This window comes from Chiloscyllium punctatum, chromosome 29 (genome assembly GCF_047496795.1).
Source record: "Chiloscyllium punctatum isolate Juve2018m chromosome 29, sChiPun1.3, whole genome shotgun sequence".
NCBI lineage: Eukaryota > Metazoa > Chordata > Chondrichthyes > Orectolobiformes > Hemiscylliidae > Chiloscyllium > Chiloscyllium punctatum.
This window is the reverse complement of record NC_092767.1, coordinates 68448432-68473222: the sequence shown is the minus strand read 5'-3', so window position 1 is coordinate 68473222 and position 24791 is coordinate 68448432. Positions and strand designations below refer to the sequence as shown.

The 24791-nt window shown below is 44.4% G+C and overlaps 1 protein-coding gene across 6 annotated transcripts in view; it reads left to right on the top strand.

Annotated features, from left to right (window-relative positions):
• The first annotated feature begins 383 nt into the window (after positions 1 to 383).
• LOC140454515 (RAC-beta serine/threonine-protein kinase) overlaps positions 384 to 24791 on the top strand; it is a 98086-nt gene continuing 73678 nt past the window's right edge. For 4 of the 6 annotated variants that reach the window (XM_072549318.1, XM_072549316.1, XM_072549319.1 and 1 more), the window contains exon 1: positions 384 to 538. The gene's annotated coding sequence lies outside the window, so the exon portion shown is untranslated. Of the gene's footprint in view, positions 539 to 581; positions 601 to 24791 lie in introns of those variants that run through there. The other 2 variants (XM_072549321.1, XM_072549320.1) reach the window with 2 other exon arrangements.

Here is a 24791-nt window from a genome sequence, read left to right as displayed (position 1 = left end):
GGACATGGGATGGTTACCAAGCTATGGGAATGGTTGCTTGGGTCAGGGATGGTTGCTAAGGTATGGGATGGTTACCAAGCTATGGGAATGGTTGCTTGGGTCAGGGATGGTTACTAGGATATGGGATGGTTACCAAGCTATGGGAATGGTTGCTTGGGTCAGGGATGGTTGCTAAGGTATGGGATGGTTACTAGGATATGGGATGGTTACCAAGCTATGGGAATGGTTGTTAAGGTCCAGGAATATTACTGTGGTCCGCCACCTCACCTCAGCCTTACTCCTGATTGGCCTGTGTTTCCCGCTTGACGATTGGCTGCCGCCGCCACCCCGGAGCTGTGCGGGTCCTGATTGGCGGGAGCGGTTTTGGTACCCGTCATGCCCCGCGGCCCCACTACTTCCGGTAGCCTCCCGAGTCATGTCCGGGAGCCGGGCCTTCCCGCGGAGTCTGAGAGAGAGGAGCCTGGGAGGCAGAGACTGAGAGGCCGGAGCCCGGGGGCCCCGAGCCCAACGTACACACTGCCCCACAACCAGCCGCCAGGTACCGGGGGAGAGGGGTGGGCGACAGAGACCGTCTGCGAAGGCGGGGACCCCGCGCCTGGGGTAAGGGAGCGCGGCCTCCGGGGGAGGGGATCTGCCCCTTTTTCCTTTGGATCGGGATCTGCCCCTTTTTCCTTTGGATCGGGAGGATCTGCCCAATCCCCTTTGGACTAAAGGGGGTGGGGGGAGATCTGCCTGATCCCTTTGGACTGGTGGAGGAGATATTGGGGGGTGTGGGGAATCTGGTGGCTCAGTGGTCAACACTGCTCCTTCATAGCGACAGGGTCCCGGGTTCGATTCCAGCTTCAGGTGACTCTCTCTCTGTGTGTGGAGTTTGCACATCCTCCCTGTCTCTGCGAGGGTTTCCCTCCGGGTTGCTCCGGTTTCCTCCCGCGGTCCAAAGATGTGCAGGTCAGGGTGGATCGGCCATGGCAAATCGCCTATAGTGTTCAGGGATGTGTAGGTGCATTAGTCAGGGGGTAAATTTGGAATAATGGGGCCTGGGTGGGTTACTGTTTGGAGGGTCGGTGTGGACTTGTTGGGCCAAATGACCTGTTTTCACACTCTGGGGATTCTGTGATCTGTCTGATCCCTTTGGATGGGGAGATGGGTGAAGGATCTGCCTAATCCCATTGGATTTGGGGGTGTGTGGTCTGTCTATCGTATTGTATTTGGAGGGGGTTAGTCTGCTCAGTCCTATTGAACTGGAGGAGAAATTTGCTCCTCTTTTTGGATTGGAGGGAAGTATCTGTCCCCTCCCTTTGGACCAGTGAACATACTTTTCCTTTTCAATGAGAGGATCTGTCTCTTCACCTCAACTCCCTCCACTCATTTTAGACATGACAGATCTGAGACACTCCTCAACTCCCTTGATTAGATTAGATGGACAGTCTCAGCCCATATCTGATAAAAGTAATTTATTGGTGCATGCTGCTTTTAGGTTCACTTCTTTTACAATAAGATCTGTATTGTTGGTATTTGATTCCCAACCTGTCTACTTAAAGGCTAATAACTAGTCTTGATGGAGCTGGGGTTATAGCCTGTTGCTGAATGGCTACTAGTCATGTGCAGGTGGAGATGCTTGGGAAGGGGGCTCAACAAGCTGTGGGGTCTTGACTGAAGCATAAACCTGGCTGTGCTCTCACACTGATGCTTTGCAGACTCTGGTGTCTTTGCAACCTGTTCGCAGACAGGCTGGCTTGTTGACAGCAGAGCCTGTGTAAATTCACGCTAACGAGCACTTTTCCTGGGACCGGTTCCAGTTCACAATGAGTTATATTCCAAAAGGAGGAGGTAGTGATAGCAGGTTTGATGATGGTAGCGTTAAAGGAGATGACTACTGCAATATGCTGATAGAGTGGAGTCTGAGCATTAATCTCCAGATTTGATGTGGATTAGCTTCCAAGTATGCTCAACGCCTTGACTTTAAACAGTGAGCATTGAAACTTGAGTTGTCATTAGCTTTATGTTGTTGTCTGAGGAAGATCTCTCACTCAATGACACTTGCAGGTCTTCAGCTGGATTACTCCCACCACTGTTGTTCAGAAGCAACTGATGCTTTTGGAGTTAAGTTATCCCTTGTACTCCAATGTGACGGATAGGGAAGTGGCAAAATATGCTTGCTGCTGTCCATACTAGGAGGTTGCAAGTGATTGCTGTTTGCAGATCTGCTGTTGGCTCATTTGGAGAGGTGGCTAGTGTTAAACAAATAAGGTAGCTCTGCTCTGTGTTGCTTCAACACACAGCCTCCTTAGGGAGGGGTAAAATGAGGTGATGTTCCAAATAATATTGTTTTGTTTCTTATTAGTTGTTAAGGGCCAGATAAGTCAAATGTGAGTGGGGCCTCACCAAGATATCTCTGCACTTCCTGCTTCATATCAAAAAAGCCCAGGTGAAGGACCACTACCATACAGTGTAGGCTCCCATAGAGACCAGCACATGCATAGGTGGCAGCGTGAACCCAGGCCTGAGGGAAAAAACTGAACTTTTGGGTATTTAATAATCTGAACAGCAACAGGAATAGAGCAAAGAGCTCCAACACTGAGAATGTGGGATGGCTGGAGGTAGCTAAGGGAGGGGGTGAAACATGCAGAAGTGAGCTGATAGTGAAGGTTTGGGAGATTTTCTGGCTTGTTCCTTTTTGGGGAATGGGAAGAGGTGGAGAAGGAAGACTGAGAAGGTTGAAAAAGTCCTCCTTTTGATTGCCTATTGCACAGAGCCTGCAGTATCTTGTAGTTAACTGTTCAGGTATTTGAACAGTTTCAGTTATGGGAAGAAATGTTTTCACCCTTGGAACCAGGGATAAGAGATTGGCCATTTAGGACTGAGATGAGTTGGAGTATTTTAAGTGGTGATGAGTCTTTGGAATTCTCTGTTCTGGAAGCCTCCAGAGGCTTGGTTGTTGAGTATGTTCAAGACAGATTTATACATAATAAAGAGGTCAAGGGATACCTGAGTAGTTCAGGAAAATGGTGTTGAAGTCGATGATCAGCCACAATCTCATTGAATAGTGAGTGGTTTGGAAGTGCCAAATAGTCTTCTCCTGTTCCTACTTTATTAGATGTTTGTTGAGAAAGAGAGCAGGTTCCCTAGGTTGAAGAATGCAGTAGGGGTGAGGAGAGTTTTTTTCTCAGGAAATCAATTCTGGAGCTCATGCCTTAGCTGGGATAAAAGCAGAGAATGTTCCGATCCAATTCTGCTGTACTGAGACCTGTGTGAGGACTGTCAATTGTCCCCACTGGTGATGAGGCAGGTTCATAAATCCTTTGAAGGATTTTGAAAGGTGGGGGGACCTAAATGTGGAAGGACCATGCTTCCAGAAAGAACAGTACACATTGTGAGATGATCTTTTTGTGAACCTGCATCAGGTTCCACCCTTTCTCTACATTCTTTGCTCATCTAAGGTGACTGTTGGTGGCAGGTTCTGGGCTGCTTCCCATTTTGGACTTCCCGTTGTTGGCTCAGTTGGAACTAGATGTGGAGGAAGGCTTTCTGTGGCTTGCTTTGATCACTTGAGCATGCTTCCTCCATCTGCACTTGTGTCAGAGGCCTGTTTGAGATTCTCTCGGTCAACAGGGATGCTTGGCCTGAAACTGAAGCCTGGAGCCGGGGTGATGCTTTGGAGGTTCACTAGTATTTGTTTGCCTATTGGGCATCATGGATAGGAACTGCTTTGCATTTTTTGTTATCGTCAGGTATGATGTTGCCAAACATCATAGTGCTTTGCATTTTGGCAAGTGTTGTTCTGTGCTTCTCTGCACCACCTAAAGGTTCCAAGTTTGATGCTTTGGGCTGTTTCTAAAAAGAAAGCTTTTAGACTTAATTTGAACTTGAATTTTTAATGTAACTAATTGAACTTATCAAAATATGGAATTTAAATGAAACAGGGTTGGTGAGAAGGTCAGGGGAATAAGTGGATCAAAGTTGTCTCATTGGTTTGGACCCTGTGCGTTACCATTTATACAGAGGAGCCTCAATTATCCGAATATCAATTATTTGCATATTGGATTATCCGAAGGGGATCTGAAGGTCCTGATAGAAACATTACATCAAAGAGCAGTTTCAACCCTGATCGCGTCTTTTGTTTACAGGTATAATGATCAAAACCGAACTCTGCTCACTGAAACATAGCCGAGAACAATCCTGGATTGTCCAGGCACCGTCTCCAAATGACTGACCTCCTGCCCTCTTTCTCTCTAGCCACACTTTCCCTGGAGTTCTACACAGGGGTGAACCCTAAACCCCCCCATCCCCAGAAAATATTAACAATCTAGAGGAGTTACTGCAGAATGAGTGCAGCTCATTACTTCCTGATCTATGGAGCAGTAAACTCAACTTGAAGCAGTTTAACTTTCTCCTTTTTAATAATTGGCTGAATGAGTTTTATCTTGTATCCTCTGCAAAATACACCTTTTTTTTCTTTTGCTACTGATTCCATTCTAGCAACTCTGAGGCTGAACCAAACTGTTCACAACAGTGTTCTAAATAACCCCAAGATAAGCTTCCAACTGCATAGCTGCACCACTGCTGAGGCTGCTTATTTTCACTTCTTGAAAGGCACTCAAATCTGCCTCAGCTGATCAGCAGAAACACCTGTCCATACTTCTGTTAGTCTGGTCCCCTGATGCACTGCTGACTGATTTCTCCTGTTCTGCCTTTTATACTTGAAAGGGTTCAGAAAAGATTTGCAAGGATGTTGCCATGGCTGGACAGTTTGAGGTATACGGAGAGGCTGAATAGGTGGGGGCTGCTTTCCCGAGAGTGTCGGAGGCTGAAGGGTGACTTTATAGAAGTTTATTAAAATCTTGAGGGACATGGGTAGGGTAAATAGACAAGGTCTTTTCCGTGGGGTGGGGGAATCCAGATTAGAGGGCATAGGTTTAGGGTGAGAGGGGAAAGATTTAAAAGGGACCTAAGTGGCAACATTTTCTGTGCACAGGTGGTACGTGTATGGGATGAGCTGCCAGAGGAAGTGGTGGAGGCTGGTGCAATTACATTATTTAAAAGGCATCTGGGTGGGTATATGAATAGGAAGGGTGTAGAGGATATGGGGCAAGTGCTGGCAAATGGAACTAGATTAATTTAGGATATCTGGTTGGCATAGACAGTTTGACCAAAGGGTATGTTTCCGTGCTCTGCATGTCTATGACTCTGTGTTGTCCAAATCTGCTGCCTGTGCCAGAACATTCCATTAAAACATCGCCCCTATGGTTCTGGGTAGGCAGGGGAATTAGGATTATTGGAGATAGATGGGAAGGTTGAACTTGAACCACTACTAGATCTGAACATGATCTTGTTGAATGACGGAGCATGCTCGAGGGGCCAAATGAATGAGTTCTGCTCCTGTTTCTTGTGTTCGTATGACCTACATTGGGCCTTTGGTAAGCGATGCAACGTCTTTATATTTTCTGTCCTTGTTTGCAAATCCCATCCCCCATTCCTCCCTACCTGTAATCTCATCTAGCACCCATCTTTCCAAGACATCTTGCATCTTTGATTTCGGCCTTTTTAGATGACCGATTTTGTTTAATAGCTCTGTCTTTGGATCCCAAGGCCCTAAATTCAGAAGTTCTTCCTTTCTCTAAATTAACCAACATCTGTACATCTATTTATTCCTTTAAGACATGTCTGTGAAACCCATTTCTTTGACAGACATTGGGTCATTGTCTATGAGCATCTTGTTATATGGTTTGATGTCCGATCGTGAGAAATGCATAGAAATACATTTAAGAATATCAGAAGTAGGAGCAGAAAGAGGCCATTCAACCCATGCAGCCATTGTGAGGTCATGGCTGATTTTATTTTTCTTTCCTTCAGCACCCTCCCCGTATCTCTTTGCTAGATTTCTCGATATTAGAAACCATCTCTGTTGTGACCATACTGAATGACTGATCCTCCACAGCCATCTGAAGTAGAGAATTCCAATGGTTTGCCTTCCACTAAGTGATTAAAAATTCCTTCTCATTGCACCTACCTCTTATTCTGAGACTGTTTCCCAATCCCAGCTGGGGGATGGAGGGGGTGGTAACGTCCTTTCTGCACTGAAAACTGTCTTGATGCTAGATCAGTGTAGTTTGTTCGTCTTTCCCAGGATTGATTTGGTCATTAATGTTTTTATCTTCTGAGCTGGGATGGTTGAAGTTTCAATTGTCACCACTGGACTCGAGTGAGTAATTGAGGGTTTTATTTGGAGTATTGGGGGAATACTACTGTCACTAAGAAGCATGCACAAGGGAAGCAATGTAAATCCATCCACTTGGTTCTGCAGATCGGATGGATGTTGACGTAGATCAATGAGTTCTCCTGGTCTCTGGCCAACAACATTAGGACCTTAGTCGTCGCTTGTCCCATTGCTGTTCGTGAAATCCTGCTGAGCGCTCAATGACTGCCTCTGAAGTCTGACTAACCAGGAATGGGCCTTAATATTTGGTATTGTTCCCAGAGACAGTGGGCTGGACAAAGGTGGCTTTAGACTCTGCCTGCCACATCAAGACATTCCCAGCACTTGTCCCAGGGCCACAAACCAGTTAATTGCTTTGCTTTTCATGAGGATTTCAGTTGAAGGTGATTACCATAAGTGGTGGGTGGGACAGGTGTGAACGTTTTGTACACACACTTGAACTGTGAAAATAAAAACGCCCCCGCAGTGTAATTATAGATTGGGTCCCTCTAACACAACATTGCAGAGAGTGAGAGAGCATATGGAGTTCTGTAAGGTGAGGACTGGTGTTAGTTAGAGGATGTTGCTGATGGGACAGACTTGAAAAATCATAATCTTATCAGGCAAGGAATATATCCCTCAACGTTGAAGACAGTATGATTTTCCTCCGTGGTACTCATGTATTAGTCAGATAGTGACAACAACAATTTGCATTTATGTAGCTTCTTTAACCAGAATGAACCTGCTCCATAGGCGTGTTATAAAGCAAAATATGCTACCAAGGCTTTCAAATGTCTCATTAAAAGCATGTACCTGAAACAACAGCTTCAGAGTTCCCGATATTTAATTGGAGGAAATTCCTGCTCCTCCAGCACTGGATCGTGGATAAACAGCTTGACAATTTAACAACAGCAGAGGAATTGAGCCAGGTAGTGATTGGGTAGAGCTGGGTGCCACCACAGTAAATTAATGGAGTTAAAACACTTAATATTTTGGGCCTCCAGCACAGATTGGCAGCAGCCACTTTAATGGAAAGCTTATTATATGATAAATAGTTTGAGGGCCCTCTGAGATGCTATGTGGGAAGGTGAGATTCCTCTCACCTTTTGGTAAGACCTCTTGTGAGTGAGCCTGGAGGACCAAAATACAGTGAGCAGCAGGCTTGCTACAGTCATATGAGCCTCTGGTTAGATCACACTTGGAGTCACTGTGAGCAGTTTTAGATATCACACCTTGCAAGGGATATTGTATATGGCCTTGATGGCAGCACAGTGTAGGTTGACCTGGATTCCCAAGTGTTAAATTATAAACAGAAACTTATCAAACTACAGTTGTATTCCCTGAGATTTAGAATGCTAAGGGCAGATTTGATTCAAGTTTTCACTTGGTAACTGGGGATGCAAGAGGGATGCTGACCTTTGTTTTCCAGGTAATGGGATGTGAAAGTAAGGATGTTTTACAAAAACTGTGTAAGGCACTTGTCAGACTAAAGCTGGAATCCTGTGAACAATTTTGGGCCCCTTATTTATGGAAAGATATATATCAAAATAAGGCCAGGCACTTGTGGATGTTATACTTGTTTCCTGTTGTGTTGATGTGCCAGCAGTGCTCAGTCAGTGGTGTAGACAAAACATCTGGGATTTGGTGCTGGGTGTGCAGGTAGTTTGATTTGCTCCCAGCGTGAGTAACTGATCCTGACCATTTCTTTCCTCAAAAGGAATTTCTCTTTAACCTATCTGTCCCCTCTAGCTTGTGTGTATATATATCTGCAATCTTTTTATGCTTTCTCCGGTCTGTGAACATACCAACAGCTCGGAGTTTGCAGATTTCCTGTTGAAATCTTGTTTTTGAATCCATGCAGTCGAGCTTCTGTCCATCGCCTAGCATCAGCACCACCCAGGCTAAGATCCCTAACATGCTGTGTAATTGTTGACTGTGGAGTACTTTATCCCTAGTTGTGCCCAGGCTTTGTGGTCTGTGATGTTGTCCTCTTGTCCATACCTTTAAGTTGGCACTTGGTGATTCAGTTGCTACCAACTAAGTGTTCAAATGCAGGCATTTCCAGCAATTTCTTCTCTTCCCTTGGCAAGTCAGCTGCTGTGATATCTTAGTGCCCAATGGTGGTGACACTTGCAAAATATTTTATTAGTCACAGAATGAGCTTTGGGATGTCAAGAGGCAATGAATGGTGTTCAACAAATGGATATTTTGCGATGTTTAATTGCCATTCCAAACCTCTTACAAGTCAGGCATCTGTCATTAAGCCTTTGAGGTCCAGCTTCCTCTGGCTCAATGTCTGGTGACATTGGAGGAGCTAAGATGGTTCGATCTTGGATCGTAAGGGGGTGGCTTGGAAGCTAGGTTTTGGGGGAGGTAGGCTGTTATAAGACCACTGGGCGAGTTACTTCGAACATAGGTTGGAATCCCATCATAACAACTGTAAACATCTGAAGTGAATTAACAAATCTGGGATTGAAAGCTTATCTTTAGTTTCATGGTCAGCATCACTATCATTGATCGTGAATGTCTGATTTGGTTCATTGATGCCCTTTAGGACTCAAGACCCACAGCAATGGGTTGACTAGTAATTGCCCTCTGAAAAGGCTGTAGTTACTCAGTTCAAACCCAGTTAGGGAAGGTAGTACGTGTTATCCCTGTCATTGACGTCCACATACCATGAAAGGATAAAGAAAAGAATAGGGGGGTAATTTTTGATCTAATCTACTTTGTAAATCTCCTCTGCACCTCAAAGAGAAACCAGAACGAGATGCAGTCCTCCGTTTGGGGACTCAGTGTTGTCATTCCGTTTCCCTGTCCCCGCGTCAGTCGAAGCAAACACTCAGACACAGTATAGCTTTACCTCCTTCATCTTTATTCTGCGCCTTGGAGGACGAGTGGACGATCGCCTGTGTGCACAGAGACATGAGTTCTCAGTCTTTCGAACAGCAGATTCTTAAGAAATTATATAGTCACTTACAGGGAGCAGCATCCAAATAACACACCGATATTGATTGGGTGACCGTTTCAATCAATGAGCATCCACAGTAAAGATCAATTCATCTGATATTTCTCACCTCGTTAACTGGCATTACACAATGGATGTTCCTCGTCTTGTTAAACCACTACCTCATTGTTTACTGCAAGTTCTTATCTGGTCAAAGTCATGCTAGCTGACCCTTTGTCTCACAACCCAAAACCCAACATTGTTTTTTCCCTACCTGCTCATTCCTTATACACGTTCTCAGTTTGAGCTTTATAAGGACACAGAATAATGTCCTTGCTTCTCGGCTGGAAGGATGCATCTCGTGCTCAATCTCTCTGTTTATGAAGTACAATATCTGATATGTTTTGCTCACCGCTCCCTCGATATGCACGGCTGCCTTCAATAATAGATGCATATGCTCCCCAGCTTCCCCTGTTCCTAGATAAAGACTTTGTGACCACTACTTGCGGCACTGGTGCTGCCTTTGTGTGATCACTGTGTGGTAATTGGAGTTCTGTTCATGAAAGCTACAGTCTGGGTTTTCTGAATGCTGTAAATAGATGTAGGAAACACTACAGCTCATGTATGCAGAGTGAATGATTTTTGTTGAAGAATGGGTATAACGCAGGCCCAGTGGTGAAATTCCCCGGCTCTTCTCTGGGAATCTTTCATGCCTATCTGGGTGGCAAGTGGCTTTGTGTCCCTTTTTGAAAGGGACCATTGACACTACAGCTGTCCTGTAGTATTAAACAGAAGTGTCAGCTGAAAGTGTGTTTGAGTAACTAGACTGGGACATGTGCATGATTTTGATCTTGCAGACGTGTGATGTGGGCAGACTACTGGGTGCACACAGATGTATGGCCGCCTTTCATACCACTTTTCTCATACGTTTTGTGACATGGATTTTTTTTTTCTCAAGATATTACCCAGCAATGCAACCATGGCGATAGCTGTTTACATCTGCCGATTGTATCTTCGTGGGGTGAGCTGTTTTGATTACTGGTAGTCACCTGTAAACCACTGCAAACAAAATGAAGCAAAGAAGCAGCTCTGGACCAAATGAAACTTTGCTGCTTTTCAGTATTTTAGTCTTGTATGTAATTTAAATATTAGTACAGAAGGATGCTACGTGATCACTCTGCACATTTCAGGTAAGGTGGGGTTTGAGAGCTGGGGTTTATTGCACCAAGGCACGCAGAGCAATTTGGTTGCTATTTTTTTTAAAACTTTGCATCTTGTTGCTTTTGTAGTGGGAAGTGTCTATGTAAACTCGTCACATCATACATAAATCCACTCACCAGCAGTGAAGCTGCAGTACACAGAGCTCTCCTGTGATGTTTTCTGGGTGTGAACCTGCTTTCCCTACAAGGATATAGGAGGGACTGTGGTTTTGCCCAAAGGTCCCCATGCAGTCTGCACACAGGTTAAGCCTTTACATTTATGTGTGAAAAGGCCGCAAGGAACTGGGTTCTTAACCCGCTGATATAGTGAGGAATAGATACTGCAGGAAAGCCAGAGGAGCACCCTTGAGACCCTGTGCTTGAGCTGATGTCACAGCAGGAGACCTGACACAAGAGTGCCGGGTGATCCTGTGGATCAGCGTTGATCAGGGTTTGGTTCCAGCTCAGCTGGAATCTCCCTGTATGATCCTGTAAATTTCTGTCTTTGTTATGATAGGGCTATAGAATCCTTGCTGTTTTGAGCTTCAGGACACATGTGCACATCTTCCAACCAATACCTCACTGAGAAGACAAACGTACGCAGGGTCAGCTCAGAACTCAATAACATAGTGGCACTCAACTAGCAAGCTTGCTGAGGGAAAGGCCCCAGGTCCAGGTGTGAGAATTGTGGGTCTTGGGGTTCGACAGCATTGTTTACACAGTGTAGAGGAAGCTTTAGTCTGTATCTAACCTCCGTGTTGTACCTATCCAGGGAGTGTTTAATGGGGACCATGTCAATGAAGCTTTGTATCTAACTTGTGCTGACAATGTAGAGCTTTGTTTCAGTGTAACAGAGTAGAGAAAGCTTTACCCTGTATTTAATCCCATGCAGTACCTGTTCTTGGGGACAGTGTCTAGACAGCTTTATCTGTCTCCAACCTTGTGCAGCACCAGTTCTGCAAATGTTTGATGTTAAGTGTCAAGACAGATTTACTCTGTATTTAACCCCGTGCTGACCCTGTCCTGGGAGTGTTTGATGGGCCAGCACGGAGGGCCTTTTACTCTCTGTTTTAAGAGTAGAGGGAGCTTCACTCGATATCTGACCCCAAGCTGTACTTGACCAGAGAGTGTTTAATGGGGACAGTATGCAGAGTGCTTTACATTCAGTTCAAAAGGGGAGAGAGAACTTTACTTTTAAGAGTAGAGGGGCATTACTGTGGGCTGTCCCTATTCTGGGGGTATTTGATAAGGACAGGGAAGTGGGGGTTTTACTTTGTACCTAATCCCAAGCTGTGTGTGTTTAGGGACAGTGTGGTAGGAACTTTACTTTCAGTTTAAGAGTAGAGGGAGCTTTAGTTGAACTGCACTTAACTTGTGTTCTACCTCACTCGGGGACACTTTGGCCAGAATTGCAATTGGTTTGGTTTTCGCAAACCCCTCTCATTGAGGTTGTAAAAAAAAACTAGTCTGATGAAAAGAGAAGTGGAGTGCAACTATGAACATTCAGAGCAGTGACAGATGCTGTTTTTATGCAGAAGTTAATCTTGCAAATAAGAGCACTGAAGGGAAGTATACCCTTAATAGTAAAGTTCTTCCGAATGGTGGAACAGTGAGATCTGGGGCTGTGACTGTAATCTTTAATTCTGATAGTGCTCATAAAGTAAGTTTCTGGGCTGTACCCCTCCTCATAGCATTAGGAATGAAACCACGGAAGCAAAGCTGAATTAGTGCAAGACGTTGGTTAGACCACATTTGAGGTATTGCACGCAGGTCTGGGCATCTCAAAATAGGAAGGAGAAGGGTGAAGAAAAGGGACCAAAAACAGGTGAATACAAAGGAAACCTTTTGAGGAATTGGAGATTTCCTCAATGGAGTGGAAGTGGGAAAGAAGTGAACCTAAGGATCTGGGATGCAGCAATGGTGGATATGTGAGGTCACGAGGATATCTCCGATGTACTGAGCCAGCTTCCTTGCCTATAATAACTTTAAAAATCACAACACCAGGTTATAGTCCAATAGGTTTAATTGGAAGCACACTAGCTTTCGGAGTGCTGCTCCTTCACCAGGTGGTCCACAACCGAAAGCTAGTCTGCTTCCAATTAAACCTATTGGACTATAATCTGGTGTTGTGTGATTTTTAACTTTGTACACCCCAGTCCAACACTGGCATCTCTAAATTATAATGATTTTATAATCGTCTAATCACAGGAACCAGAGGCCATTCACCCTCTTGGCTGTCTTCTGCAATTTGATCAGATCATGGTTGATCTTTAATTGCATCCAAGGTTTCGTATTGTTTATACCCTTGTGTCTCAATTAAAATTATTAATCAAGACTTAATGGGGGGAGGGGGGGGGAGGGAAGCATGGTAATTGGTGAAAAATTGTTTCTCCTGGTAAATTGATAACAATGAGATCGGAGTTTAGTATTGGAAGAATTGTTTGGAATGTTGATTGCTTTGCTTTGTCATGTTTTGTTATGGAGGACAGAGACTATGAACGTTTTAAATAAGTGTCATTTACGGCAGCATGTAAACAGACGTAGGAGACTGATTTGAAGCAAACAGCTCCAGCGTGGAGAACAGTTACCAACACAGCCGAAAGAGGCAGAAGCACCTCCTAGACTAATATTCCATTAGGCCTCTGAGTTATATCAGGAATTCTCATCAATGAGACCATTTCGTAATTTTTGCAGGTACAATTTCTCAAAATTGGAGTTGTCTAGAAACTGGAGGTTTTTGGAATGTGCCTTGCGTACTACTTTAAGATTTTATTCAACGTATCCAGCGCCTTCCGGTAGGTGCTGGATGTATCCCCTTTGTCACTTCCACGTTGCTCTGTTCCCATGCTCTGAGCACCATTGACTCCCATCCATGAGCTTCCAATGGGCCTGACCTGATATTCAGCATGATTTCACTTCCTGAGGGTGCTGGTTTTGTGTTTTTTAATTTGTTTGCTGGATGTAGGTGACATTGTTAGCCCAGCATTAATTGTTCAGATGGTAATCAAGAGTCAACCACATGGGATGGCACAATGGCTCAGTGGTTAGCACTGCTGCCTCACAGTGCCAGGGACCCGGGTTCAATTCCAGCCTTTGGCGACAGTCTACATTCTCCCCCTGTGTCTGAGTGGGTTTCCACTGGTGCTCCAGTTTCCTCCCGCAGTCCAATGTTGTGCAGGTTAGGTTGAATTGGCCATGCTAAATTGCCCGTAGTGTTCAGGGATGTGTAGGTTAGGTGTATTAGTCAGGGGTAAATATTGGGTAGGGGGAATGGGTCTGGGTGGGTTATTCTTCAGAGAGTTGGTGTGGACTAGTTGGGCTGAATGGCCTTTTTCCACACTGTAGAGCTTCTATGATGATCATCGCTATGCGTCTGGAGTCACAGGTAGGGATTGTAGATTTTGCTGCCTAAGGGGCATCAGTAACAACATTTAAAAGACATTTGGACTGGTACATATTGAAAAAAGGTAGGTAATGGGACTAGTTCAGTTTAGGAAACCTGGTCGGCATGGATGAGTTAGACCAAAGGGCCTGTTTCCATGCTGTATGACTCTATTACTGAGTTTTTACAATAATCAGTAGTAATTTCATAGTTTCCATTAACTTTGTTTTTAATTGCAAGTTTTAAAAGAATGCAAATTTCACCATCTGCCATGGAAGGATAAACCCATTTTCTTAAAATATTTGTCTGGGAGTACTGGATTACTAGTCCAGTAACATTACCACTTCACTGCAGCTTCCCCTTGTAACTGTATCTGTAAATGCATGTTGCACTCAATATGTGCATGTAGCAAAGTGAATGTCTGCTTCAGACCAATCACAGTGAAGGACTGTAATACTCTCCTGTATGTCCAAGTTGATCCAAAGTCTGTACTGAATGCCAGCGGCTGTATCAACTATTTACTTAGCTGGCAGTATTCATATCATTTTGTGCTGTAAAGGGGTTCCACAGAGTTACATATGGGGTGCGTGTGACTTGGTGGGGTGCTGTGTGTGTGTGTGTAGCAGGGGGATGTGTGCTAGTATATATGTAGACATTACATCAGATTTTGGCAGGTTGAAACTAGCCTCAGCAGTTACCATATACATGTGCGTGCTGTGAAGTGTAGATGGTATCTGCTGTTTATACAGTGTTTCCTCTGCACTTTTTATTATTGGAAAGCAACAGCACTGAATGCTGTTTGTCAGACTTCTAGTCACAAAAGTAGTCATAGAGTCCAAAAATCTGTTCTGCACTCTGACCCGGTGGGGAATCTCTGTTAGTTTTAATTTCCCAGGGCTACACCAACAGGAATGTTTGTCATTTTTGTTTCACAACTGGTGGAAGACCAGCAGGTGAATTTAAGGGGAGAGCGACTTGCATTTCTGTTGAGTTTTTCACATTGTCAGGATTATCTGGGGGACATCAGTTATACGTGCACAGCAACAGTAGCTTACATTCATGTAGCACCTTTTTAAAGCAATAAACTGTAAACCGGGTCTTTACGGTGGCGCAAACTCTGACATAGAACCAGATCAGATGACCAAAAGCTTTAATGATCTGGTCGTGATAAAGGAGAAAAGTGGGGTGAAGATGCACAGAGAACAACGTACAGGGACTGAAGGTGTGGTCACCAGTGGTGATGCAATTAAAGTTGTGGGCATGCAAGACAGAGGGATGTATGTGGCTGCAGATTTTACGTTGGTTAAGCGATAATAGTTGGGTAAGATAGCAGGAGAATCTTTCACCTTGGAGTCAGGCTGTGAAGCTGCTTCTGCTCGCTGAAGATGCAGATGAGGTCTTTGTTCAACATCTCATCAAAAGGAAGATGCCTCTTAGCGAGTGCAGCACTCCCTTGTTGCTGTCAAGTCAGCCTAATTAATGTGCTTAAGGACTGCCGTGGGACTTGAACCGACAGCTGTCTGACTTAGAAGGCAGAATCTCGAGCTGATGAGAGCTGACAATAAATTTGTGTGTCTTACTTGCAAATGCTGATCTGTTTAATGGAACCTGAGTTTAGTCAGTTATCCAGTGCTGGCATTGGCTTGTATGAGCTGAGAGGGAAGGGATGGCAAGCCAATTTGTTGCCACGTGAGAGGGGCTGTGAAGAGATTTCTCTGGACCACTTCATTAAGTATGTGTATAATTTCATGCTAAGACTAAGTAATTGTCCTTCTTAGTTACGCACTTATTTCTAAGTTGGAGCGGCATGGTGACTTGGTGGTTAGCACTGCTGCCTTAGCTACAGGGTCCCAGGATCGATTCCAGTTTCTGGCAACTGACTGTGTGGAGTTTGCACATTCTCCCTGTGTCTTCATGGGTTTCCCCCAGGTGCTCTGGTTTCCTCCCACAGTCCAAAGATGTGCAGGTCAGGTGAATTGGCCATGCTAAATTGCCCATAGTGTTAGGTGCATTAGTCAGAGGGAAATGGGTCTGGGTGGGTTAGTGTTCGGATGGTCAGTGTGGGCTGGTTGGGCTGAAGGGCCTGTTTCCACACTGGAGGGAATCTAATCTAATCTAAGTTCTGTTTAGAGTCTAATGATGACTGTGAAACTGTTATCTATTATTGGAATAGCCCATCTAATTTCTTTTAAGGAAGAGTTCTGCTGTCTTTACCTGGTCTGGCCTACATTTGACTCCAGGCCCACCACAATGTGGTTTATTCTTAACTACCCTCTGGGCACTTAGAGTAGTATCTACATCCTGTGACTCAATAAAAGGGAAAAACACCTCTATCGAGGTGGGAGTTACAGAAATGCACTCAGAAAATTGCCTTTTTTTTTACAGTCAACAAAGTTTGTTTCATTAGCAAACTGTGTGCATAGTCTGTACCCACAACAGCAAACAAAACACAACGAGCTATAGCAACATCTCCTGATAGGAGAAGTTCTCCAGCAAAATGAAGAGAGTTAGATAATGCAAATGGTGTACCAAGTCAACTCCAGTCATTTATTGCAGTGCTTGGACATTACCAACCAGGGTTCTTCAAACTGAGCAGGAATATTCATGTCATTTCATGTAGACTCATTTGCTTGCAAAATTAATAGGGCAGTCAGAATAAAAGGAGAGAGAGAGAGAGAGAGAATCTAGCCATGTCACCCACTGTATCTGTACTATCTACAACTATCCCATTCTCAAGTCCCGTAATTTTTTATAGTTGACTTTGAGCTAACAAACCGTGAAATTCACAACTGATCTTGGGGGAACCTGTTTGGGAGAGGTCATAGCACAGAAACAGAAGTGCACAATTATTCTACAAAACTGAGTAGAATGGCTTCTTCCTTGATTCAATGTTTCATTGAGATCTGTCTCTTGTTTAAATTATTAAAATATAAGCCATAAGTATTAGGTTAGCCTGGAGCAGTGTTTTTTTTTAAGAGCAATAAGAAAGTGTGATTTTCTGGGTCTGGAGATTGTGAAGGAGCAAAAATGGCCTTGAGTAGAGTGATATGCTCTTCCTATCAGATGTGGGAGTTTAGGAGAGTTTACAAGTTACTGAGGATTACATCTGCAATAAATGCCGTTGGTTGTGAAACCAATCAGATCGAATGGGTCGGTTGGAGCGACAGTTAGAGGCAATGAGGAATTTACAAAAGCAAGGGGTGGGATAGAAGGCAGTTATAGGAAGGGAGAAAAGCAGCAGATATAGTCAGGTGGAAGGGTTGACTCCAGGAAAGGTAGGAGAGGGAGGCAGGTAGTACAGGAGTGTTCTGTGGCTATCCCCATTTCAAACAAGTATGCTGTTTTGGAAAATGTAGGGGGTAATGGACTCTCGGGAATGTAGTGAGTTTCTGGTATTGAGACAGGCTGTAATGTAATGAGGGGTACATCTGATACTAAGCGCTCGATTATGTTAGGGGACTCTCTAGTCAGAGGCACGGACAGATATTTCTGCATCCAGCAGCGAAAAATCAGAATAGCGTGTTACCTCCTTGGTGCCTGCATCAAGGATGTTTTAGAGAGGGTATACAGTATTCTCAAAACGGAGAGCGACCAGCAGGAAGTCATTGTACACATTGGAACCAATGACAGAGGAAGGGAAAAGGTTGAGATTCTGAAGGGCGAATATAGAAAGTTAGGCAGAAATTTAAAAAGGTGGTCCTCAAGGGTAGTAATATCTGGATTACTCTTGGTGCTACGAGGTAGTGAGGGTAGGAATAGGAGAATAGAGCAGATGAACCTGTGTGGCTGAATACTGACAGGGAGATTTGCTAGGGCTGCTCGGGAAGGTTAGTAAGCTGGGGGTTGGGACCCAGGGAGATAGTGAGGAAAGAGATCAATCTGAGACTGGTACAGTTGAGAAAAACAAGTCAAACAGTCAGGGCAGGCAGGGACAAAGCAGAGAACAAGGTAGGACTGATTAAATTAAACTGCATTCATTTCAATGCAAGAGAAGTAACAGGGAAGGCAGATGAACTCCGGGTATGGTTAGGAACATGGGACTGGGGATATCATAACGATTACAGAGATGTGGCTCAGGGATGGACAGGACTGGCAGCTTAATGTCCCAGGACACACACGCTCTAGGAAGGATAGAAAGGGAGGCAAGAGAGGAGGGGGAGTAACGTTTTTGATCAGGGATAGCGGTACAGCTGTACTGAGGGAGGATATTCCTAGCACTGAGAAGTAGGAAAGGGATGATCACCACCTTTATTGAGATTGTATTAGAGTCAGCAGGAAATAGAGAAACAAATTTGTAAGGAGGTTTCAGTTATGATTAGATTAGATTCCCTACAGTGTGGAAACAGGCCTTTCACCCCAACCAGTCCACACTGACCCTCAGAGTAACCCACCCTCCCTCTGGCTAATGCACCTAACACTATGGGTAATTTAGCATGGCCAATTCACCTGACCTGCACATCTTTGGACTGTGGGAGGAAACCAGAGCACCCAAAGGAAACCCACGCAGACACTGGGAGAATGTTCAAACTCCACACAGACAGTCACCCGAGGCTGGAATCGAACCTGGGACCCTGGTGCTGAGGCAGCAGTGCTGACCACTGAGTCACCTTGCTGCCCTTAAGAAATGCGGATTTAGATGGAGAGGTATTTATTAAGTGTGTACAAGAAAATTTTCTGATTCAGTATGTTGATGTACCTATTAGAGAAGGTGCAAAGCGTGGAAGGTATAGAATGTAGGGAAATAGATGGTGACATCTTGAAAAATGTCTGTATTACAGAGGAGGAGATGCTGAGTGTCTTGAAATGCATAAACGTGGATAAATCCCCAGGACCTGATCAGGCGTACCCTCAAACTCTGAGGGGGAACTCAGGAAGCGTTGCTGGGCCCCTTGCATTTTTATTATATCCTCCCTCAGTACAGCTGTAACGCTATCCCTGATCAAAAACGCTACTCCCCCTCCTCTCTCGCCTCCCTTTCTATCCTTCCTAGAGCGTGTGTCTCCAAGAACATTAAGCAGCCAGTCCTGTCCATCCCTGAGCCACATTTGTGTTTTTATTTATGATATTTGTATCATTGATAGTCAGAGGTGAGGTGCTGGAAGACTGGAGGTTGGCAAATGTGGTACCCACTGTTTAAGAAGGGTGGTAAGGACAAGCCAGGGAACTATAGACCGTTGAGCCTGTCATTGGTGATGGGCAAATAGTTGGAGGGAATCGTGAGGGTCGGGGTTTTTACGTATTTGGAAAGGCGAGGGATAGTCAACATGGCTTTGTGCGTGGGAAATCATGTCTCGCAAACTTAATTGAGTTTTTTGAAGAAGTAACAAAGAGGATTGATGAGGGCAGAGCGGTGGGCATGGTCTATAGGGGGCAGTTGAGAGTTGACACGTGCCATCTTCCTCCCTGAGATCAGATGTAACTGCTTCAAATCATTTTGCCGTCATCTGAATTTTTGTCAATTTCATATTTAATTAAAGATTGCAAAATGTTTCCGACCACAGATGTTGAGGAGAAAAATGTTGGTCTGTAATTACCTAGGTTAGTACTGTCTGCATCTGAAATTATTCTGCAGCTTGGGAAGTCTAGAATTTGTAAAACTTTTCTCCTAGAAGGTCTGTCTCTAATTTTTTTTCCAAGAACAAAATGATGTGTCCTCTTATTGTTTTGGATTTATGGGTCCACATGTACCATTAACCTTTGGAACATGCTGACCACTGTGCGCAGAACCTCCGAACGGCTGCCCAGAGTTGATGCTGGGTCAATTATTAATTTAATTCGGATATTTTTCTGTCACCCAAAGGTATTAAGATATATGGGGTAAAAGTGGACACATGGGTTCATGATTGACTGTGTGGCAGAACAGGCTTGAGGATTAAAATTTCATCCTCCAGTTCCTATAGATACCACATTTGCAATGCCGTGGTTCCCTCCATTGACACTAACATCCTGGGAGATCATTTTTGTGACCCCCTGCTATTTCGTAGTCTCGTAGAAAAGTTACACAGGAAGACCAATTCAATCTATCCTGTTCATGCTGGCTCTATGCAAGAACACTGCCATTAGTTCAAATCCCCTACCTTTTTTCCCCCGTAGTGCTGCAATTTTTTTTCTCTCTCTTGGATAATTGTCTGATTCTCTTTTGAAATCCCCGTTTGAACCTGCCTCCACTGCACTCTCAGGCAGTGCATTCCAGATCCTAACCACTTGCACATAATGTTTTCCTTCTGTTGTCTTTGTTTCTTTTGCCAATCGCCTTGAATTGGCTTCCTTTGGTTCTTTTCCCTTTTGACAAATGTAAGCGGTCTCGCCTATCTTCTCTCTAAATCCATCGCCTAAAGCTTTCAACCTTCTCCAATCTATTCACATAGGGGTCCCTCATCCTAGTAACGCTTTCATAAATGTTTTTTGTATATTCTCTGCCTTCACATCACTCCTAAAGTACAGTGCCCTGAATTAGACACTACATTCACTAGAAGCCAGATCTGTGCTTTGTAACAATTCAGCATGATAGCTTTCTTGCTTCTGTGCCCACACTACTGTTTATAACGTCCAGGATCCCATATGCCTTGTTTTCTCAACCTGTCTGGCTACCTTCAGTAATTTGTACAAGTACACCCAAATCCCTCTGCTCCTCCATGCGCTTTAGAATCGTATCTGTTATTTCTATTGTTTTCCTTGTTTCTTGGCTGCTTCCTGCATTGTTTTATCATTGGCACCTTGTCTTCCATTAACTTCTGAGGTTGTCCTTCCATATGAGCTAATTCTAGACAGAGTTCCATGCCAGACTGTGACTTATGTTTTATATTCTTGATCCACCAGAGGACCTTCCATTGATTAATTCGGTCCGATGAATATGGGCCTTCTGCCATTGATGAAGATGGAAAGATTGGGTGGGGCTGTGTACTTTCCCTGAAGGCATCATCTGTAAGTGTTGCAATGGGATGGCAAACACCCAGCCTGTGCTGTTAGGGAAGTGCAGAGATGCCACAGCAGGTTGGCTTCACCCAAATTCGAGATAAACTATATAGGACAGACCGAACCCTATTGCTTTTGATGATTCCCTGGAACCCACTGACAATGATGAAACATCACTGCTGTAATGGTTTTTGAGCTTGTGGTGAATTCTGCTTTTTTTTAAAAAGAGTATTCTTTGATGATATCTATCATAAGGTGACTTAGGATGTGTAGAACCTGACCAACAACAGCCATCTCTCTCCTGATTTCATCTAACCCAAACCAACGTAACTTTCGATTAGGAAAGAACGGCAGATGTTGTAAATCAGAGACACAAACCAAAGTTGCTGGAAAAGCTCAGCAGGGCGGAAGACTGGTCACATGACCCGAAACAGTAACTCTACTTTCTCTTCACAGTTGCTGCCAGACCTGCTGAGCTTTTCCAGCAGCTTATGATTTTTGTCTGTAATTTTCAATTCCTTTCTCCACTGTGTCTGTCCAACTTCCCATCAAGTTCATCTCTGCTCCTCACACCAACCACTCCCTTGGCAGCAAGTTTAACCACTCTATGGATACAGAAACATCTCCTGTGTTCCCTGTTACATTTGCTCGTGGATGTTCTAGAGGATCATAGGCTGCTCTCTCATTTAGAGTTTACCCTGAGGGCCACCAGGCCTTGGGCGAGGAGCGAGGTTGAGAACATGGAGTCTTGGTAGTTTAGATTAGATTACTTGCATTAGATTAGATTACTTAGTGTGGAAACAGGCCCTTCGGCCCAACAAGTCCACACCGCCCCGCCGAAGCGTAACCCTCCCATACCCCTACATCTACATCTACCCCTTACCTAACACTACGGGCAATTTAGCATGGCCAATTCACCTGACCTGCACATCTTTGGATTGTGGGAGGAAACCGGAGCACACGGGGAGAACGTGCAAACTCCACACAGTCAGTCGCCTGAGGCGGGAATTGAACCTGGGTCTCTGGCGCTGTGAGGCAGCAGTGCTAACCACTGTGCCTCCGTGCCGCCCACGGTGGTAGTGATCTCAGCTGGCATGTGGATTGAACCCACATCCCTCTGCAATGCATACCAACCATGCAGTCAATTGAGCTAAGCAACCCCTAATTATGTTTCTTTGCTATAGTCTCTGCATGGAAAAATGCTCCCAGAGTGACCTCTGCAAGTTGTGCAGCCACATAGTAATCTGGAAGGGCCCTTATAGGTTGAGCACGTGTGTGTGTATGTAAAAAAAAAAAAATTAAATGCTCATGCACATCAAGGAAGGAAAATAAGAAATATTGGTGGTGATGTCTCCCTGTGTAAAATAGGGAGCAGCACAACCCAATGGAGGATGTTGAGTGTGTCAGGAAACCCTTACGACTTAAGCCAAATGCGCTTTCTGGCAAAGTTCCTTTCAGTCAGACGTAGATTTCTGAGTGGCACTGTCAATAGGACAGGATTGGCCCCAAACAATGCAATCGGACATGGCTTATTGCCCAGTTAACTGGAGTCACGTGTCGCCAGGCTGGGTAAGGACAGCAGATTCAAACCAGAAATTGCTGGAAAAGCTCAGCAAGTCCAACAGCATCCATAGAGAGAAATCAGTGTTAGTGTTTCGGGTCAAGCGGCCCTTCCTCAGAACTGGCCAGCAGATTTCCTTCCTTAAAGGGTTTTGGTGAATCAGATGGGTTTTTTCACAATAATCAACAGTGGTTGCATGTTTACTATAAAGCTAACTTTTTTTTTCTTTTGCTAATCAGCCTGTTATTACACACTTCTGGAACAAGTGGGGGTGCTACCACTACATCACACGGGTGCCTAGGCTAGCTTCCTTTTCTCCCCCAGTTTTCTGTTGAATTCAAATTTCGCCATCTGTCCTGGTAGGATTTGAATCTATACCCCTAGTACTATAAGTTGGGTTATTGAAATTCTCAGTGCCATCTACCCGAGTAGCACCATCGCCTCTGGTGTCACAAGGTCGTGGGGTTCAAGCTCCACTCTGCGCAGCAAATCCATGCTGCTACCATGGTGAGATACTGAGGGAGTTAACAGCTTATCCTCCTTCAGGTGAGGTATTGTACTCTGACCACCTTCTATCTTCGGTAGATATGAAAACTCCCTTAGTGCATTTTTCCCCCGTGTCCTGGGCAATATTTATCACTCCACCCAAAGTCCTTGAAATCCATTTCCCATTGTCACATGGCTCTGTGGGGACCTCGTTGTGAATGTTGGTTGATTTGATTTTTGTGAAGCAGCAGTGATGCCATTTTGGCAAGTGCCTCAACAAATTCTGAGGGACTTCAGCTGCTTTGGATTTTGATGCTGAAAACCCTTGTTTGAAATCCTCGTTTTTGAAAGAAAAAACGTTATTGGGGCATTTTGGCTCGAAATTCATCAATGTGTTTCCTTTGTTTTTTCTGAGCTTTAACTACTTCAGAATTCAAAATTCTGCGGGGTTTTGATGAGGTATTTGGGGGCATTCTAGTCACCAATCCAATGAATATAGAACGTCCAATTGAAGCCATTGCTTGACATGGCAAAGGAGAAGTGGAAAGAACATTTTTTATATGCAAGAGGTTATTGGGAAAGGCTGTGTCTGATCACCAATAGTGGGAGGAAGATGGGATACATTTTAAACAGAAAAGATGTCTGTATTTGACCCGGATTTGTTGTAAAAGCTCCCGAGTGTGATCTAAGACATGGGGTTAGGCCGAGATTTCCTTCATGGAATTAGCAGGGGCCTGGTAGGTTGAGTGACCTCCCCAATGATTCAAAACCTCAACGCAAATCTCAGTTTCGCCAGTTGGATGGCGGGATTGTTCTGTGAAGGTAGAATTTGTAAACTGGGACTGTGTGTTTTCTAGAATTTCAAATGGCAAGAGGTGATCTCACTGAAACTTGCAAAATACTTAAAGGGGTAGACAGGGTAGATGCTGGCAGGATCTTTCCCCTGGTTGGGGAAGTTAGAACCAGAGATGCGATGTAAAAATTAGGGTGACACCTAGGGAAGGCAGTGGCCTGCTGATATTATTGCCAAGGGTACTAATCCAGAGACCAAAAGAAACCAGATTCAGACCCCACGATGGCAAATGTTGGAATTTTGAATTTGGTAAAATCAACTCTGGAATTAAGAAACTAATGGTGACCATAAAACCGTTGTCGTTTGTCACAAAAATCCCAACTGGTTCATTTAATGCCCTTTAGGGAAGGGAACTGCTATCCTTAGCTGGTCTGAGCTACATGTGATGAAGACCCACAGCAATATGCCAACTGCACAGTTTGGGGTAGGCAGTAAAGGTTGGCTTCAGGACTGATTTTTCCACATCCTATGAATGAATAAAAACAAAAATTACATTTGAGATGAGGAGACATTACGCAGAGGGTTGTGATCTTTTCTCTGAGCTGTGGAAGCTCAATCTTTGGTATGTTTTTAAGGCAGAGATTGAGCTTTAGGTAGGGGAAAAGGCATTAAAATGTCCAATTGGCCATGATTGCATTGGATAGAAGGGCATGCTTACTGGACTGAATGGACTAACTCTGTTCTAACCCATTGGCAGTAGAGTTGTGTCATTGGACTTGCTAAGTGCCAAGACTTGGAAGCTGCTCTTTACTCGAAGCCTTGACCTAGACTCAGTTAAAAGTTGACCTGTGAGTCAGCAGTTTGTGTCTGTTACATGGATGAGGCTGTTTGACCATTCCCAAATTTAAATATTTGCTCTGCTTTATCCCGTGTAGGTGAAGATTTAGCTTTTATTTTCCAGTCGAAGTGCACAGACGTTTGAGCAGTTGTCATAGTTTCTTGTGTGTTCAGTACAGTGATTAGCTTCGATTTGTACAGTCTGTCTCAGATAATTTGCAGATGCTTCTGAGACAGCTAATAAATGTGCATCTGGTTTACTTAAGTGACTGAAATGGGCTCCAATTGCCTTAGTTGGCCTGTAGTATGGTTTGAATGCAGCCTGAAACAGCCCATTCTAAGGTAAAAGATTCAGTGAAGCTGTGTTAGAATTGCATGCCTGTTGGAGAACAGCAAGCCAACTGGCACACAGCGATGTTTAAAGTCCATATCAGCCTTTTCCTGCCCTAATTTAATCTCGTCCAGATGCTAACAACAG